Here is a 21,825-nt window from a genome sequence, read left to right on the forward strand (position 1 = left end):
TTGATCGACGTCTATGTTGATCAGTGTCTACATGAATTGACATTTGCGTCTATTAGCATCTACACTGATTGGGACAAATCAGTAGAGGATAAGGTAGGATGCCCCATTCTGTGGATAGCTTAGGCTAAAGAGACTGACCCTCTACATTTCTGTGTTGCAAGAGGAGACAGTGGTTTTTAGGTTGAGGGAGCACTATCTTCCAACCATGTTGCTGGAGGGGAGGCTGACAGAGGTTGACTGGGGGCATATCTAACTATGTAGATTGGAGCATGTACATGAGTGGTCAAACCTAAGGGTGCACTTAGTGTAGCTATCAGCACTCATCGAATGATGGAACACACCCACTGGGAGTTTCCATCTGCCTACTAGAGAGGCGATAGTCACACTACTGGATGTGTGGTAGATTCTGAGAGTGCCCATCTGGGGAGATTATCCAAAGTACATGCTGGAGGGGGAAGATCCATTTCTATAGGAGTGTTTCAGGTGGTGACAATAGAGACTTTTGATTCATAGATCATGGATGACCTAGAGAGGATCACTGGAGTAGAGACTACCTAGATTAGTTGTGTATCTAGCATTATTGATTTGGCAGATGCTACTGGAGCATGCTGGTCATGACTTTCCCATTGGGTGGTTGTGGGTGCTAAGCACCCTTTTATAGGAGGCTAGAGAGGTTTATTATTGGGGCCAAACCATTCTGGCAAAGCTATATCATGATCTGCACATGTGTACATATCAAACACAGAGGACGATGGGGCTAGGTTTGACACTACTGATGGGATGATCCTGGGAGCACATCAAGGTCACATGGCCTATTACCAAAAAGGAGACCAGACATCTAGGCAAGCTATTTTCCTACAAATATCAGCCTCCTATCTAGTACACCTCCATAGAGTCAGTGGGATTTTGGCAGTGCTACTTAGATGAGATTATCATGTTTGACTGGACACCATATGATGATGTGGAGTAGTGGGATATAGTCTTGGCAGTGGGTGAAGAGGATGACTCTAAGGATCAGTTGTATCTTTGTTTTACGTAGATAGATTTTTGGATCATCAAATGCTTTGTACATGTGGTTATGCAATATATGCCCTTTAGGGTGTGGCGGCAGTTTGGCAAAGTCTAGGATGTGGTGCTTGATAGGTTTTTGTACCTTATCATATCATGGGAGTACAATAGACTCTAGGGTCATGGAACCACCTTGCAATTGGCACAAAGCTTATGGTTGGTGATGTAGCTAGTGCCCCAAGTACATGGGTAGGATCATAGAGTTGTGAGGGTGACAGTAGAATATGCATAGTGGTGGGCAGCTCATCAACCCATGAGATTGACAGTGCCTAAGGCATCACCGCCAGTGGATCAGGTGTAGGGAGAGGGAGAGGGAGTAGGGGATGGTGGGAAAGTAGCTATGATGCCACCATTGGCATAGGGAGAACAAGAGGGGCCATGAGGGCTTAGAGACTATTTGAGGATAGCTCCAGGTCCAGTACCAACATAGGCACTAGCACTAGTATAGGCACTAGCACTAGTACAGGTACCAAGATAGGGGCCACAATTATAGGTTCCACTAGGTGGACAAAGATAGGGGCTAGTAGAGGACCTAGACATGGTTAGGGATGAGTGAGATAGTCTTTGTGCAGAGGTAGCCTAATTGCAGGGGGTGGCATAGACAAAGAAAGCTCGAGAAGACAGTATTCAACAGGCAATGGCAGCTGTATAGGTAGAGCTGCAAGTGAAGAGGGCGAGAGCAGATAGTGTGTAGGAGGCTCTAGCATCCCTATAGGCATAGGTGGATGCAAGAGAGTTTTCTAATATGGAGGTGCATGCAGATGTTGAGGAGCTCACAGAGCTAGAGAGACTCTAAGGAGAGGTGGCTACACTATGCACCGAGTGAGACACCCATTAGGTGTAGCTGGACAAGTACCATAGGTAGAGGGACATAGCTAGATAGATGCTACAACCTAGGGTGGCTTTCATAGTTATGTAGGAGGCCATTGCAGCCAACCAAGAAGAGGCATAGGCTATATGAGAGGCGGCCTATTATAGGTCACTATATATCATGAGACTGTGCAAGCCAATCAGTGGCAACCAAATTTTTAGAGAGGCTTGAGCTCATGGACCACTGGAAGCAAGGCCAGATCAGAGTAGTCTATGGGATAGCACTGACCTCCACAAGGAGGTTGGGCCCTCAGCCAATGGCTTGATTTTGTATAGCGAATAGTTTTGACAGATATGTGTAGATGTAGTGAGTTTTTTGATGATGCATTTGTACTACATGATACTACATGATTTTGTATATGGATTGTACAGACATTATTTTGATATATACATGACATGATTCAATGGCCTTATGTGTGTGTGGATTATGTGATGCATATGATATCTATGATGTGGATACTGACACTTGTAATGTAGGATGTGATGTGATGTGCCTATGATGTATATATATGATGCCTAACGTGTGTATGATGCAGGTGTACTGGCAACTATGACATGTATGCATTGTTTTATTTACATGTATGGATCCACTATATGAGATGTTTTTATGATGTATATGCCACTAGATGGATGTTTAGAATGGATGTATGTAAATGAATTAATACAATGAACTAGTGATGTAATCTAACTAAATGAAAAAAATGCCTAATGAAATGAGAATCAAATGTATCCTAATAAGACACTAATGAATGCAACCTAAAATGAAAATGTAATATGAATGAACCTAAGGAATGATTATCTGTCAAAACCCTTCACTCCTAGAAACTAAGTAGTATAGCATAGGAGGGGAGAAATAAATAGAACCCTTGTCTCAAGCATGGCTCAATGACACCCTATACTACATGATATCAAGAGATTCAAATGTGTTTATATGAAAGAGCACACCTTAGTTTGATTTTGTAAATGAGTTTATGCATTATATGCTATAGAAGCATAAATGACACAACTATTTTGTGTAGACTAGAGACTTTAGAACAATAGGTGTAGTTTACATAGTCATGATGGAAAAAATGCCATATATGCCCTGGAGAGGTCTAGGTACACCCAAAGTCTTTTCAAGGATATTTGGTGGAACATGTACTAACTCGTTGCCCCCAGTGCACAATGCATTAACATAACCTAAAACTGACACATATGTGTTAAAGCCTCAAAAATAGATCATACCACAAACAACATGTGTAGTCAATGAGAGTGATTTAGGTACGACCAAAATATGGAAGATCAAGGAGCACCATAAAAGGCTTCCACTAACACGTAAAATGAAATCAACCAAAAAGAGATCTCATGACCAAGGGGTCATTTAGTCCATAGTTCCTACCAAGAACCTTAGGTCTAGAAGTGATTGTCATAATGTCACCTATAGGAAGGATTCATCCTATGAAAGTTTGTTGTGTTTGACGTCAATTATTGAAAATTGTTTGTTTGTTTTTAGCAAATGCTTAAAAAAAAAAAAATTCTCGAACCATTAAGTCTCAAAGGTGATTTTGTTCAAGTCCTGTTGTGGTCACTATTGTGGAAAAAGCTCAGTGTGATGGGATTGGAACAAACACTTTGACAAAAAAATGCCTTGTAGACTAGAGGTCTTTCAAAAGATGGAAGTGAAGTGGAGCCTCACAGACAAGAGATCTTTTATTGGATGCATGAAAAGCATAAGCTAGGTAAGACTTTGCACAAATAGGAAGATGAAATGATGGAATGGGGGGAAGGGAAATGAGCCTTATAGATAATGGATCAAAATGCTTTTTCTAGGAACTTTTTCTTCTTTTTAGGCTTTTTTCAGGAACATTTTATGAATTTTTTTGGATTTTTCTAATTTTTTTGATTTTTTTGTACTTTTGTGGGACTATATCAACACTGTACAAGCACTACAAGGCTCAAGCATAGAACTGCTCGAGATGTTGGATATTTACAAGCTCAGGGAGTGGATCTCCCTCTAGAGTGGCAATCTGATATGTTGCAAAACCATATTTGGTTGTAATGATAAATGGACCAAGCCAATTAGGTTCAAATTTTCCTTTCTTTCCATGGTTATGGAGATTCTTCATGTTATGCTGCAAAACTAAGTCACCCACCTCAAATTCTTGTGGCTTGACTTTTTTGTGATACTAAAGCTAAAGGTGATTTTGATACATGCAAAGGTGGTTTAGGGCGTTAAGGCATCTCTCATCAAGGAGTTGTAGCTCTTGCAAGTGAGAAACCCTATATTCTTCTTCAAATGTAAAATTCATGAGAGAGATTCTAGGGGAAGGGAGCTCAATTTCAATGGGTAAGATAGCCTCAAAACCATAAAAAAGGGAAAATCATTGATAGCCTCGAAACCATAAAAAAGGGAAAATGGAGTGGCTCCTATGGGGGTACAAATGGAGGTACAATAGGCCCAAAGGGTGGGAGAAATTTGGAGATGCTAATTATGGCCAACTACATCAATATTTTTCTTTAGGATTTTCAAAATAATTTTATTAGTGGCTTCAGCTTGGCCATTGCGTTGGGGGTAGTATTTGGTGGAAAAATGTTGGGTGATTCTGAGTTTCCTACACAATGTGGCAACTTCCTGATTTTTAAAAGGCATTCCATTATTAGTCATGATGTCTTGAGGTATATCAAAATGATAGATAATTTAGTTCAAGATGAACTTCAAAATCTATTTTTTGTTGATATAGGTTAATGAAATAACCTCGACCCATTTTGTGAAATACTCAGTGGCAGCAATAATGTACTTATGGCCATTTGCAAAATTTGGGTATACTTGACCAACAAGATTGAATCCCCAGTGGGAAAAGGGCCATGGGGTGATGGTTGGTTGAAGGTCTTGGGTGGGGGCATGTATCAAATCGCCATGTTGCTGACAAGGAACACATCTCTTCACAAAATGATATTCATCTGCTTCCATAGTAGGCCAATAGTAACCCATTCTAAGAAGATTTTTGCTAACATAAGGCCACTATAATGGGCACCAAAAATCCCTTGGTAGACCTCTTCTAACATGGTTGTAGCTTCATTTGAATTGAGATATCGAAGGAGGGTTCCATCAAGTGTTTTTAGAAAAGTGTGTCACCTAGGATGGTATATCGGGTTATGCAACGGATGAAGGTTTTTCTTTAATTTGAGGTGAGGGCTATGGGAATGGTTTTGTGATGTAAATAGGAAAAAATTTTGGCATATCATGGAGACTCAAGACCAAAAATCTCACACACCAACTCTGAATCATTTTTCTCATAAACAGGAGTAAAAATATTCTCAACAAGAAACTCACATTTAGGACTATATTTCGACATGGCAATCATAGAGGCAATAGTAGCCATAGAGTCTACTACTTTGTTATTAGCCCTTGGGATCTACTAAAAAAATAGCTCTATGAAGTGTTGTTTAAGATCCTCAACTATCTTGTGGTATGGAAACAACTTCTCATCCTTTGTGTGGTATTCATCTGTAACTTGTTTAATGACCAATTGTGAGTCTCCAAAGACAAGAAGGCTTTTGATATTCCATCTAATAGCTTGATGCAGCCCTATGACTAATCCTTCATACTCAACTATATTTTTTTTGCAAGGGAATGAAATTTTATAAGACTTAGGAATAAGGTCTCCTTGTGGTGTAACATACAAAATTTCTGCCCCCGATCCCTTTTGTATGAAGGAACCATCAAAAAATAGTTTTCATGGTGTACTAGGGGCTATAGTCATAATTGTGTCATCTAGAAAATTTGCTAAAATGGGATGGTCACCTGGAAGAGTAGCTTTAGCAAGCTAATCTGCAATTATTTGTCCCTTAATGGCCTTGTGTTCCTTATAAACAATGTTGAACTCACTCAAAATCAAAACCCATTTTGCATCTCAGCCAACGAGGGAGGCTTTTGATAGCAAATATTTGAGTGGATCTATCTTGGCAATGAGATGTGTAGTATGATTAAGTATGTAATGGTATAGCTTCTACATGCAAAAGACTACTACCAAACAAGCTCTCTCAATAGCAATGTAGTTCAACTCCTAACCAACTAATGTTCAATTGAGATAGTATATAGCTTGCTCATTACCATTGTCATCTAGTGGTGCCAAAAAGGAACCTAAGGAAACTAAAGTGGCTGAAATGTATAGGATCAATGGTCATCATACAATTGGAGGGACTAGAACTAGAGGATTAGCCAATTATGCCTTAATTTGTTCAAATGCTTTCTGACATAGACAATCCCATTGAAACTTAGTGTCCTTACGAAGAAAATGTTGAAGTGGATGGACTTTATCTACTAACTAGGCCACAAATCATCTAATGGATTGTAACTTTCCTTGCAAATAGTGGAGTTGTTTCAATTTAGTAGGTGAAGGCATTTCCATAATGGTTTTTACTTTGGTGGGATCTACCTCAATACCTCTTCTTGACACAATGTAACCTAACAACCTACCTAATTTGACCCCGAAAACACATTTCTTAAGATTTAGGTGCACTTTATATTTCTCCAACCTTTCAAAAATGGTGGTGAGTACATCAATGTGGGACTCACGTGTCTTTGATTTTCCTAAGATGTCATCAACATAGTCCTCCATTATGACATGTAGAAGATCATGGAATATTGCAGTCATTGCATGTTGATAAGTGGCACCGGCATTTTTCAAGCCAAAAGGCATGACTTGATAACAAAAGGTTCCCCATAGTGTGGTAAATGCCATCTTATGTTGATCTTCTTCTACAATTTTGATTTGGTTGTAACCGGAGAAACCATCCATCAAAGACAATATCTCATGTCCAGCATGTTAGGAAGTGGAAAATCATCCTTAGGACATGTGAGATTTAAATCTTGAAAATCTAAACAAACATAGATGCCCCCAGATGCTTTCGCTATAGGAACAATGTTGGAGACCCACTCAGGATAATCAATAGTGCAAATGAACTTTGCCTCTAACATTTTTTGCAACTTTGCTTTAACTAAAAGTGCTACCTTAGGATGCATTTTGCGCAAGTTTTGTTTCATTGGTTTAATCTTGGGATCTACTATCAAGTGATGCACAACCAAATCTGTGTCTAAACTAGGCATATCTCTATATTTCCATGCAAAATTGATTTTACCCTTTTTCAAAAATTCAATCATTGCCTTTTGTTCTTCAGGACTTAGGGTAGCTGCAATGTAGGTGATTTGTGGATTATCCTCTATACCCAAGTTGACTGGAATTGTGTCCTCATTCAAAATAGATGACTTTTTTGGTGGTAAAGATTTGAATGGAAAGTCAATCTCTCCCTCTTCTGGAACCTCTAAGAGTTTTTCACCAGAAGATGCATCCTTTATTTTATCTTTTTCTTCATCCAAAAGTTCCCTAGAAGAGTTTTCACTAGAGGATGTTTCTTGTATTTTTGCATTTTTATTTTATTTTTCACTTTTCTGACTAAGAGAGTTGAGTTGGCTACCAAAGTAAGCTTCCTCATTGTATTGGATTGCATGTTCATAATTTGGAGATTCTTAAGGCCAAAGAGTGCCTTCACTACTTCATCAAACTTACAGATATCAAGAGCTGGTGGTTTGTCCTGAAAGTCCCAATCTATCATGTTAGGGTTGGTGAGTGGTAGGTTGGTGGATGAAAGGTCAGCTATGGTAATGGTAAAAATATGGTAATCTAGGTTATCCTCAATGTATTGGAAGGGTATTTCAATGAATTCCTCCTCTTCAGTCTCAGAATTAGATTCAACCATACAATAGTTGTCAGCAAAGGATACCTTGGGTTTAATGGAGCCCAAACCACATCCTTTAGGATAGCTATTAGCTTCAAGGGGTTGTCTAATTCCATCTTCTTTAGGTCCAAGGCCAATACCATGATATCCCATGTTTTTGATAATGGGAGGGACCTTAACATACTTATCCTTGGGGAATTCCACAAGTTCATCTTTTCCATCATAGTATAGTCAATCTAGAATATTAGATTCCATATGCTCATTACTAAGTGAACCCCAATGTTCAAATGTGGTCTTGTTAATATGCACAATCTCTTTGTTGGTAGGAGGTCGTAATTGTGAAGGTTTTCTAAAGGAACAAGGGGAGAGTGGTAGTTGTCCAACACACAAGGCATTTTCAAACTTATACTCTCCCATTCTTAAATTATTAAAAGTAACCTTCTTCCCTGTAGTATTGACCTTAGTATCTTCCAATTTTTCTTTTCCTTTGTGGGAATTAGAATCATTATTGGGTAACTCTGGTACTATTTTGGAAGGTGATTCTATTATTTTGAGAGGCTTAGGCATAACTTTGGCAAACTCACTGATTGGACAAAAATTTGTTGGTGCACCTTCCAATCTTTTACAAAGGGCAAAAGGTGTGGGATATCCTAGAATTGTGACCTCTCTTCCTTGGTGAGGAAACTTCAAGCATTAGTGATAGGTAGATGGTACCACTTTTAGTGTATGTATCCAAGGTTGACCAAACAAAATGTTATATGGCAAATCCAAGTCTAGGACATGGCTTTCAGTATTTATGACAGCTGGTCCAACCTTTAGTGGTAACATGATGACTCCTTTTGATTCTCTTTTTCTTTCATCATATGCTTTAATTGTTATCCTTTTATTGATATCTAAGAGGTCCTTTGGAAGATCCAAGAAATAAATCATCTTTAATGTACATAGCTTCATATCGGATCCATTATCTATAAGGACTCTTTTAATCTTATATTTTTTTTATAAGGACTTCAATGTGGAGCAAAAAATTATGGTGGGGATCAGGACCTTGGAAATCTTTGTCTATGAAGACAAGGCGTTGTTGTGCGGCAAGGTTTCCAATCATGGTAGTGAATTGGGAGGCATTAATGTTTTTAGGAACACGAGACTCTAAAAGGGCCTTCTCCAAAATGTCTTTATGGATGGGTGATGTGGTAAGGAGCTCAAGAATGGATATTTGTGTAAGTGTCTTACCTAACTAGGATAACACATCATAGCAAGAAGTGGGCCTTTGTGAAGTGGATGGCATGGTAGGCACATGTGGAACTGATGGATTAGGGGTGTTAGGATTGGTGGCTTGCAAAGTATGTCTTCCCCGTCAAGTGGTTTCATCACAATCAGTTGCCTGTAGGATAAGGGTATTCAAATGAGTGTCTACCTCTTTAATGTGACCACACATGGAATCAAATCCACATGTATCATTGGTTTCTATTTTACAACACAAGGATTCAAACCTTGATATGTGGTTAGTAGAATAGTCATAAGGGAGTGCATTTGATGTGGAAGCTTGATTCGCATTGTTCGTATTATTGTTTCCATTGTTGTTATTATCATTGTTGTGATCAAGAAATGGCTTTTGGAATATCTTCAACTTAGCATTTTTAGAGGATGGTCCTCCTTCTACCTCAATTTCTCCATCATCGACAAGAATTTGGATGAAGACTTTGAGTTTTATACACTTTTTTGTGTCTTTTCTTTTGATATGATGGTATTTAAAATATTCATTTTCCCTATACCATTTTGATTTGGGTTGATTTTCATCAAAGGGCCATGTGTTGGGAAATACCATCAAATTGTGATCCACCAGTTTTTAGAATATGGCTTCCAAGGGTTCATGAAAGTTAGTGAACACCCTATTGTGATCATAGTCATGGTTGTAATTGTTGTTTTTGTGATGGAAAAATTGTGTTTGATTGCGAGATTGTTGATTGTTTTGATTCTGATTGTCATGGTTTGAATTGTTGTTGTTTTGGTTATGATAATTGTTGTTGTTTCCTCCTTGAAGGTTTTGCACATTTTTAACATTAGTGACATCATTGTGTGTGACACCTTTGTTCTTGGACCAGAATTTGGGTTTGCTATTTTTGTTTGTGTCATTGTTTGAGGATGATGAGCTATAATGTTTGATGGTACCTTTGTCTAGAAGCCCATTTTGAATGCTTTTGCCCCTCTTAACTAATGTAGCAAAATCTTCAGGGCTAGCCATCTTCATGTGAAAAGAAAGTTTCTGATAAATATATCCACAAGGTGGGAATCCTCAATTTTGTAAGGCATGCAGTTAGCAAGATTCCTCCACCATTGTAGAAAATTTGCAAATGTTTCATTGTTTCATTATTTTGTGTTGCACAAATCACTTAATGAGGTATGGTGTTCAATGTTGTAAGAGTATTGTGCTACAAACTTTGTTGTTAAATCATTGAAAGAGTTAATGGAACCCTTGAGTAAGTTCATTAGCCACTCTAGTGTGGGGCCTCCAAGACTTCATGTGAAGAGCCTCTTAAGATAGTCTTCATTATAGGCTACTTCTTGACACAAAATTGAGATTTCCTTAAGATGTGTGATAAGACATGTTTCTCCTGTGTATTTGTCAAATTTAGGAATCTCAAAGTTTGGCAGGAATGCTATCATGCTAATGGATTTATCAAATGGGAAGGGAAAAACTTCCTCAAAAGAGAAATCCTTCACCCTTTTGTTGGTCATCGAGTGTACTAAGTTTCAAAGTTCATGCAATTGTTGGGCCAAATCTTGGTTTGGTTGTACTTGTGACTATTGAGCATTTTCAATCCCACCTCCTAAGCTATAAGGAATTCCAAACATGGTATGTGGTGGTAGGAGTACTCCACTTTGGCCAATGTATTGATATGCAGTTGTCAGAATTGGCATAGATTTTTTTTACCATACTTTTTGGAACTTGCAAATAAGTGGAATACATTAGTTGTGTTGGAATTGCCATCTATTGAGTAGAAATTTTCCCAATGTTTAAGCATCCTATAGTCGAGCTTGTCATGGTTGACTATGGAAGACTAGCACTTGTAATGTTAGGCATAGCTCTAATGATTTGTTTGATATGTTTCGCACTTAATTGGAAAGCCAGTTGTGTGGTCTCACTTGATGTCGATGTAGCGCTAGTTGTAACTATTGGTCCTTGGCTAGATGCTTGGGTTGTGTTTGGAAATATGGGAGCACCACCCTTCGTAATCTGTCTAAACAAGGTGGTCTCATCAAAGCTTGTGGGGACATTAACACCATCTTTAACCAAGTTTAGGAAGATCTCAGTTTTGTTTGCCCTAATGGATTTTTCTATCATTTTGACATTGTATAGATCTATAAGGAATGTTTGAACATCATTAGGGATATTGTTGTTGTGAATAGGGTTTTCCTCTTGGTATACTTCTTCATCATCATTTCCCAAAGTTGTGTTGCGAAAAGGATCTTCTGGCTCTTGTGTGAATGTTGAGTTAGGCATACCAAAGTTTGAACTAGAGGGAATTCCTCCCCCCAATGATGTTGCATGTGTAGGAAATGGATTCTCCATCTCTTTTTGCCATAATGATTCCAATAAGCGAGAGATGGGATTAAATGTAAATCTGTCAGATCGTGTATGTACCATACAATAGTGACCAAAATAATGGATGGAAGACTATGGGAGAAAGAGAGGAATGTGAGAGAGAACTATTGAACCTTATGTGATGAAAGGGGCCAACAACCCAAATGTAAACAAAAGACCTTGGTTTAGCAAACAAAGTGTTCTTTTAGGCTAAAAGTATCTTTCTCCTACCAAAGATGGTCAAGTGATCTTTAGGCAAGATAGGCTATCAAATCGATTACTCACTATTTGGTGATGGACTTGTGATCCCAAATAATTGATAGGTGTTTGCTTGTGGATAAAAGGTCTAATGTTATAATCTTGGTGTAGACACCTAAATATGATTACACCACTTCAGTAATCCTATTTAGCTATCTCTAAAGGTGTCATCAATTAAATTCTTATTTAATTAATCCTTTGCCACCGCCTAGCTAATTAATTTAATTAATCATATATAGTCCTAATTGATAAATCAAATAACCCATCATTTATCAATTAAATATTATTCTCCTATCTAATTCCAAATCCCAAATTTATTAAAATCACTTTAATAAATAAAACCCTCAAATCTAATAGCCCCTAAACTATCCTAAATCCTCCATTTAGCCTAATCCACCCCATCCACCCATACTAACTAAGCTTAGCCACTAACTCACCCATCCTCATCAATACCATCCACTTGCACATCTCTAACATCCCTAATATAATCCTAACCCATCCCCTAATCATTTGAAAATCCTAAATGAGCTTAAAACTTTTCTAAGCCAAGCCAAAGTCTATCCCCTCAAAATATCCCAACCACCAAGTCATAAATGCTCCCACAAAGCCATAAATGACTCTTACAACCCTATTTATTGCTCTTAAAATCCATTATGAGGGTCTTTATGAGCTTTGAGCCTCCTTTTTTGACCCCCTCAAACCCTCTTTCTCTAACCAATGATCCTGTGACATGTGTCACTCCCTGATTGGCTATAAGAAAGCACAATCCATGTGCTCCCCTCTCATTAAATCTCAGCCCTCCCTAAGCTTTCATCTCTCCTTGCATCTTGGCCATCAATCCCTCAAGCCCTTTGCCTATTTAAGGAATCCCCTCCCAAGCCATTTTAAGACACAATCCATTTACTAAAGTTATCATGCTAGTTTGAAAAACACAATCCTTCATGCAAAGCCATAATGTTGTTTTGAGAAACAAAGCCATCAACCATACCCTCATAATGCCAAATTGAGAGCTCAAAAGACTAAAAATTTGACATTATCCATCTTCAACATTGAAGCAATTGAGCATACATCCACATCAAAGGACACATCTACAAAATCAAGGAAGCATGGAGTGTTTCCTCCTTTTGGTTTGCATTCCTTAATTTTTTTCTTTGTCTTATCATAAGTGTGGCTTAATTTTATGTGTTTGAATGCTTTCTTTCTAAAATTGTGTTCCTTAAGCATATAAAGCTACAACTCTACACTTGGAAGGTGTTCTTATGCCAAATTTTTTAGGTTCAAATGATCAAGCTCTCTAGAGGAAGTTTGCAAATGGAAGACTAGAAATGTAGAAAAAGAAAATGGTATGTGGAAAACATAGGTGTGGTGGTCACTTATACAGTTAACTCAATCCTCACTCACTAGGAACAAAAACCTAGGGTTTACTCCTAGGAAGGTAGAACAATTTCAAAGTTTTGCATTGTACCCAATTCTATCATAGCGGTCTTCTTTAGCTTCTTCTTTTTGGATGTCTTTGATAGCGTATTGGAATTGTTTGTCATCGTGTGTTAGTTTCTTCCTTTCCTTGTAGAGAAATGGTTTGGACAATTTCACCTTCTTATGTTTGACTTTTTTGGTCATGGAAGGAACAAAACAAGACTTAGTTTCAAGCACAAACTATGACTAGACTCAACCAATTTCAAATACTAGACCAATATAAGACTTCTGAAAATAACCATTAGTCAAGAGGACCCACTTACCACTATTTCACTCACTGAAGTTTAGCTCACCATTTCACTCATTTTGCACTTGTTTGATGTTTGGTGTTTGTTTTGAATGTTTAAAAAAATAGGCACGTAGAACATGCCAACAATCCTAATAAGGTTGCAACTAGGATATACAAGGCTTATCTAAAGGGTGTCCTTGATATAAACAAGGTATGTGAGGCTCAAATCTGTAGATGAAAGAAAAAATGCCACATAGCCAGGGGGAGATAGTAACCCAAATCTCCTCCTTCACTTTCCAAAGGTACAAAGTTCTTTGGGGCTTAGCCAAGAGTAACAAAATTTTACTTCCAAGAGGGGTGATGAAATCCCCAAGTAGGCCTCTTAAAAAAAAGAAAAATAAGACCACTTATTTATTGTGCACCCAAGATCACCCAAAGGCATGAGGGGAGAGAATACGTAAGTGGCCTCAAAGTTTAAAAGACACTTTTTCTTTTCCAATAAAGCTTTAGATTTTGTAATCTACTTTGAAGACACACGTGTTTAAAGCATACAATGTTATTTCCAGCTTGAAATTGTTGTCAACATAACTAAAAGCACAGATTCTTCAACAAGAAAGTAAATTGCTTGTGAGCATAAGAAAATTGTTGAAAATAAAATCAAATTCCTTTAAGGCATTCAAGAGTATTTTAAGCATCAAATCTAAATGTTTCTAGCTTAGACATTCATGTCAATTTCCTTAAGGTATACAAGATTGTGTGAATTCATTTTAAGCACCAAATCCAAATGTTTGTTATTCTAAACATGCATGTTAATTCCCTTAAGGCATTCAAGAGTGTATGAACTCATTTTAAGCACCAAATTTAAATGTTTGCTAGCCTAAACATCCAATCCAATGAAATATGAATAAATTCCTTTAAGGCATTCAAGATTGGATGTAAATTTTTCTTTTAAAACATTCAAGAGTATGTTTTAGTTTTACTCATTAATTGCACCATGCATTCAAAAGATAAGTGGTTATACCATGCAAGTTAATTAACCTTTAATCCTAAAGTGATGAAAATAACTACAAATTTCCTAAGTGATAAAAATCATTATTGATTTTTTAAGTCTTCCAAGGTCTGTTTCCTACATGCAAACTCGTTAGTAATCCCTACAAACCACTAGTTAGTGAAAAATGTGTTTAAAACTTAATGATTCTACCAAAAATCACAGACGACATATCGCAGGCATAGACGAAAAAATATGCAGACGCCAGAATATGTAGACGTCAATCAGCATAAATGGCGGAAGGCAAAAAGGTACAGCTAACAGCTCATACTTTTTTTAGATGTAGATAATAGTTTAATGATAAAAGATGTTAAAAATGCAGATAGCAAAAGACAGCCAGCACACCACGTAGATGACAGTTTGAAAAGCACAAACAATAGAATTTTATGCACAAACGACAGAATGACTTTTTAAATTTAAAACTTGCCATGATGCAAATGACAGAATAACCCACACAGGCACTAAAACTAGGTTCTTGAATGTAATGTGTGTGGATAAGAACATAAAGTTGAAGGGATGCTAGTATGTGTAGACACTAGTCTACGTAGATGATAGAACGCAAACAACACTATGTTTGGCGCTGATGGCAATGTGAGATTTTTTGGCAACAAACTACAAATTCTTGATAGATTTTCAAGATGAAAATAGGGATGTGGGTCCCACTGAGTGTGCCAAAATGTATACTAGAGAATTTGATCTGTTGAAATCAAGAGCAAACAAACAAACATTAGTTGCACATGGATATTATGATATTCAAAACAAAATGCAACACAACTAATGTAATGCTTAAGTTTTGTAACTCAAAGCAACCAATAAATCAAGTCCTCAAACAACCTCAAATAGCTCAACAAAGGCACCCATGAGAGGCCTTGTTGGTGTGTTAAGATTGGAGGGATGTTGGTGTGCTCTCCCCAAACACAACTTTGGTGAATCTCTTGATGTGAAAATGCAAGTGTGACAACAAAATTATGCTATATGAAATGAAGAACACCTCCAACAATGGCTATGGAGGAAGCCATATTTGAGAGCATTCAAGTGGATGTAGAGATGAAATGCAATAAAGAAACTAAGCTAGTATGCAAGTGAAATGAGAATGTAAATGCATGAACAAACTAATCTAACAATGCAAATGCAAGCTATAAACTACCAAAGGTTAGTATGCAAGCAACTCTAAAAAATCACTACAAACCTCAAAACTCAAACTAACATGATAACAATGCATGTGGAGTAGATGATAATGCTTGAGACAAGGGCTCTATTTATAGGCTTGAGAGAGGCCCTAGTGAGGTGGAATCCATGTGGAATCCATATAAGTGCCACAAGGAGACATGTAAGTAAGCCATGCAAGTGGTCAACATTCAAAATTTGCTCACACATGTGTGAGAAAACTTGGAGAGAGGAGTGGGGGACAAAGTTTGCAAGAGGTGTGAGAAGTGGGAGTGGTACTCACACATGTGTGAGCACACACTTAGGCTTAAGAAGGGATTTAGCAAGGTGATTAAGGTAATTAAGTGGGATTAAATGGTGGATATGCTTAGAAGGATGAAAGTGATAGGTGTAGACTAGGTTTTAGGCTAGGTTTAGGATTAAATTAAACATGATTTAATTTGATCATAGGTTTAGAGGAATTAATGAGATGGAGGGATTTAAATAAATAGAATTTATTTAAAAGGGGGATTTATGGAGGGATCATGTATTAAATAAATTTAACACATTAAGGATGGAAGTATTTAAATCAAATTTAAATACCTTAGAAAAGTGAACCTACTTAATTCAATAAATTTAATTCAATAGGTAGATGAATATGACAAATATAATTACTTAATAATTAATTAATTATAATGGAAAGGGCAATATTAAATAAATTAATATAGTCTCTTGGGACAATTTTAAGCATCTACAAAACTCAAGAATAACTCAAGACATGACAAAAACTATTGTTCAAGATTTATTTGTATTCTCAAATTTTTAGAACTAAAACAACACATAATTAGGGTAATAAAATTTGGATCGATTGCAAAATATTGTAATCACTAAAATTATACAGACTTTGGACCCTCACTCCACATCTTGGAAATCCTTTTATAGGAAGGATTGAAAAAAGCCTTCGATGGGAGGACAGATGTCAAAAAAATATTGGAAAGAAAATACAAAGATATTTCATATATAGTTACACTAAAAACATTCTTTGTACTTTGATCAAAATTTAGGATGCAATTGAAAAATTGGTAGGTGAAACTTTCTATAGGTTTTTTGAGCATATTTTTATTCGTATTTAACTTTGTGTTTGTTTCCTTTCCTTTTCTTTACCTTTTTGTCCCTTTTTCCTCTAACTGCATTCTTGAACTACCTAGTCACTATCACCAGATGGTATGGCCTTTATGTTTGCTATGACTTCCCAAATAGCAATGTTAGTATACACATCATGCTAGGTGGCATCTCTATTTACATTTAATTCTTCAAGGTGTTTTCTCCATTTAGCATTTGTTATAGCCTTAACCTTTGTAGTTATCTTTGACATCTCTACTTCTAACTTATATAGCATATCTATTAAATCATATACTATTGCTACACTTGCTTCATCATTGTAGTATGCTAGAAATCTAAGATGGTTCAAAATGTTGTCAAAAGAAGATGACCATTCCATCTAGTACTTAACTCCATCATTATCTAGAATGGTGGGCACAAATTTGGGTGTTCTTGTGGAAATTGCCTTCATCTTATTCTGAATTAGCTGCAACTTGCCAACAAATAAACCATTCAAATCCTTTACTTTATTTATCATTTTATTGGTATTAATAATCACCACTTTTGGAAGATCTTTCTTTTGTGCCAACAAAGGTACATGATTGTCAAAAAATGGAATAAAAGGACACCAAGTAGTGAAAAGGGGAGACAAAAGAGAAACTACCCTAGAACACTTATATTATGCCCCTTTATAAAACAAGATAATTGTTGTGTACATTCTAAGAGACCAATTTCAATGCATTTATCCTATGAACTGGAGCAAGTTCTTGATAATTCTAATCTCAATCTCCTTGCTAGACTTCCATGGCCTGGCCTAATGTACCTTTACTCTTAGATGTTTGGCCCTCTATCTAGATGCCCTTGTCTTCAATTTGTAAAGTTGATCTAGTAGTGTTCTTTAAAACAATTATTTCATTCTTTAACTTAAGGTTCATATGTTCTACAACATATATGTTTTTCATTTCCTCTTCATAATGCCGCTTCTTCTAGTTGTTCTTCCAGTACATCTATCATATTCTTACCCATCATTACTGTTGAATTTTATAGTCCATATATCTGGCTACTAGAAGTAGAGTGCATATTCTAGAGTATAACATTCCCCCTTAGGGACTCTTTGATTTCCATAAGAGTAGGCTTCTGGTTTTCTAGAGCTAAGCTCCATATTGCCATGGTTTGGGCATTAATATTATACCTAGAGCCTCTCAATCGTCTCATCTGAATCTCATCTTCAAAAGAGATGGTTCTCTCTTATCTTCTTATTTGATCCAGTAAAAATGAAGGACTGATGCCCCTTCCTAGGAAGACAATCATACCACTCCTCTGCACTAACTCTCTGGCTTCTTCCACGGTGAGGGTTTTAGTGGTAGGTTCATACTCCTATAGCCTCTAAACCATCTTAGCAATAACTTCATCTAAGTCACCTAGCTTCATTTGCAAGGATAACTCATTATGTATCAATTTAAAGAGAAAACCCTTGAATTCCTATGTTTTAATGAGGTTATCATCACTCATGAATTCATTTGCATCTATGATTTTTTCATTAAGCATTTGGACTTGGAGTTCAAGTTTCTTGGCTTTCTTCTCATCCTCAATAGCCTGGGTTATCAAAAAAATTCTTCTCATAGTATCAAAATAGTAGTTTCCCCTTGGAAGAATTTGTAGGGCCTTCTGTGTATCCTTTGGTGGAATCTCCACCATTTTTTGCTTCTTATTTCTCTATTGAGCCCTCTCTAAACTCTCTACCTAGTCTTCTTCATCACTAACTTCTACCACAATATCTTTGTCAAAAGACTTGGGATTTACTCTTTTCTGAATCTCCTTAAGTACTTGGGCTGAAATTTCATCAAAATCCTCAACACACTTGTTCAATCTAGCCCAATACCCCATTTTAGGATAAAATCCCTTGAAAGATGGATCTGCCTTCCTCATCTCTTGCTCAAAATCTACTACATCCCTAAATTTAATCATTCTTTCCCTACATGCATTCTCATCTAATCTGTCAACAATGATATCCTCCTCCCATAGGAATTTTATTGTTGGCAAGGTATAATTCCTCATGCTCTTCAAGGCATTCCTGACTACAATTCTAGCAAGGGCCACTGGAAATTTATATTCTCTAAGGAAATCATTAGTTTCCTCAATTTCATTCTTTCCTAGCTCAAAGTCCCCTACTCTGGTACACCTACATAGGAAAGTGCCATTCTTGATAGTTTTTCCTAAGTACTCTCTATTTAATGAAATCAATTGCCAAAATATTTCTACAATTCCTAACCTCTATGACACAAATTTTGGAAGAAGCTAGGGGGGTTGGGAGAAACCAAAAACCCTAATAATAGTATAGTCTTCAAAAATAAATTTCCCCTATCAAAACATAAATTTGGCATAATTATCTTCTTCACAATATGTGGTATTCTTTCATTAATAGTTCCTATAATCTTTAACATGGTGTACAAAATCATTATAGAAAGAAATAGCATTAGAATAAGGGTAGAATATTTTCCATACCCTTTTCCATATTTGCATAGGTAATATTTCTCCCCATTCTTATGTACACTCAAAGAAACTCTGATAAAAAAGATCTACATTTCTAAACAAGATTAGATGCATGAGCATGGAGTAGTGAAAGAATCTAAAATTCTCCAAGTTTCCCTTCTATGTAGCCACAAGTTCATCATGAATCTTGGTTGTGATGTACTCTAAAAAATGATATCCTACATTTTTTTTGGGATCCTAAATGTTCTGTTCCATGACATAATGTGCACCAGTAGCATATATAGTTCCATATGAACCTAGGAATTTGTTCAAAGCAAAGATAATATTCTTCATTATACCTCTAAAAGAATTCAAGAGGCATGATTTTGTCCACTTCCTTTTTCTTTGGTATTTCCCCCTTCTCTTTGTATACTTGAGGGATATGCCTAGTCATAACCTTGCCCATGTAGAAATTCTTGTGGCTTTTGAAATTTTCATTAAATTTTTCTATGTCAATTGGCAATGACATAGGGCCTCCCAAGTCAAATGCTTCAACGAATGTTTCCTTGTCTAGTGCCAGGAAGATACTTCTATCCTTCCTATGAGATGACTTGTTGACTGGGTTGTAACATTTTATCAATGCCTTTACCAAGTCAACACCCACAAATACTTCTAGCATAATCAGCTTGCCCAAATTTGTGGTCCAAAGGTTGCAAATTGGGACTTTCCCTATCCTATTCTTATAGAAATGCCAAAATAATTCACTATCATTTCTATTTGGCACTTCTAATCTCTATAGAATACATAAGGATCCTTGAAGGCATGGTCATTTGTAGCTTGTGCATTTGAGGGACCTGGTAAAATCTACATCCATTCATCCATGAAAGGGCTAGGGCTTTTCCCTTTTGAAGTGGATTCTTCAATCATGGCTTATGTTATTATTTCTCCTTCCTTTTGCATCATTTTTGTAAAATAATCTCAAGTATTATGAATGTTGGATGTTTTAAATATGCTTGAATTCACTCTATAACTCTATCTCTTCTCTGAAAACCTAAATATCATGCAACTGGTAATGAAAATCACTATGGTTCTTAGAATTTGTCTATCTCTGCAAAATGGAATGTAGCATTAATAGCTTTAAAAACTGCATGCCTAAAATCCTTGAAAGGGTGGCAGGATTTTCACCTTTTCAATTATCCATGCATCGAACTCATATTTTTCTTCCAACTCAGACATGGCCATTGAAAACTATTTTATGCATTTAAAATTGAGAGTCGCGATCATGTGATAACCTATTTATCACTGCTTCATTGCAATTTTTTTTCCCTCTTTATCCTCGGCTACGACCATGCGAAGAGGGTTATTTCTATTATTTTCCAACTTTTCTCCCTTTTCCTTAACTGCTATGTCTAACCTATGACATTGCACTTGCTCTTGTTTGCTTCTTTGCAACTTCATTTCTTCATTGACCACATGGGCTAGTGAAATTGCATTCTTTTCATTTCAATTTACTAATCGTTGTGACCCAACGATGACCATGAAACTTACTACCTCTCATCTTCATTGTGGTTGAGAACTTAACACTTCTTTTACTTGCAATATTGTGATACCTTTATCTTTACCTTTGTCACCCCATCGCAACCACCAAACACAACCTTGGCTTACTCTAATAGTGTGATGTTGCAATCATTGTTTTGATTAATTACCACTTTACTTTGTAACTTTGTAACCAAAGACATTAAGTGAAAATGAAATTGTGTGATATTGCACTAAATCTTTAACTCAACTATTCTAAATATATCTCACAAGCTGACAACTTAAGATTTTAACTCACACTCAGACCTTACTATGGTCCAATTATAATCTTTCATCATTTCTCTATGTTGACCCTTACTTAATCATAACCTCTTGTGAAGATGCAATGGTTTAAATTTTAACTGCATGATTTTGTATCACTTCTTCACAACTTAAACTTTCTTAACTGTGTTGCCATCTGTGATGTTATAGTAGTCACTTAACCTTAACTTCTTCTTTATTCACAATCTCACAACCTCAAATCTTAACCACAACTCAAAACCTGCAAAGATGTGATCAAAGCATTTTTCTACTTCGTAGCTTTGATCTTAGGTTAGCCTTAACACCATGCAATGTTGTGACCACTTTAAACCTTAACTGCCTTGATTATCATTTGCACATTCACAACCTAACTTTCATTTCAATTTAAACCCATGTGATGGTGTGAAGACCATTTCCTTTGACTCTTAGATGTTCTTCATAGCTTTGCATCTTAAAATATTTGTTCATGGCTTAACTATTCTACTGAGTTATGTTGTTTCCTCACTCATCATTGCTTCACAACTTGAATTATCTTCAATGATTCTTCACCCATGATGTTGTGATAACCCTTTAAAGTTAAATTTTCTTTATACAATTGCAACCTCACAACTTGAAAATCTAACTCAAATCTTAACCCTGTAAAGATGCAATCCAAGCATTTCATTGCTTCACCACCTTAACTCTAGGTTATTCTTAACCACTTTTGAAGTTGTGTAAACCTTGAACTTGACTATTGCTTCTATCTAAACTTTGGGCCCACTGATACATGTGTCTCTTTTTTTCTTTCCCACTTTGGTTAAACATCATAGAGCTTCAGAAATAGAGAATGCAAGAAACATTGATCTTCTAAGATCTAATAGCTATGACCATGCATTATTTTTGTATTACTTGAAATTAAAGAGCAACATGTAGGGACAAGTGTCATCATTCTAGATACTTTCTCCAAAACTCTTTTGGCCTTTCATACTTAGGCCCAAAACATGATTATGGCCATTCGATCCTTGTCAGTAGGTCCTCGCC

The sequence above is a fragment of the Cupressus sempervirens genome, chromosome 9 (genome assembly GCF_028749045.1).
Source record: "Cupressus sempervirens isolate cs-2001-9-10 chromosome 9, ASM2874904v1, whole genome shotgun sequence".
Taxonomy (NCBI): Eukaryota; Viridiplantae; Streptophyta; class Pinopsida; order Cupressales; family Cupressaceae; genus Cupressus; species Cupressus sempervirens.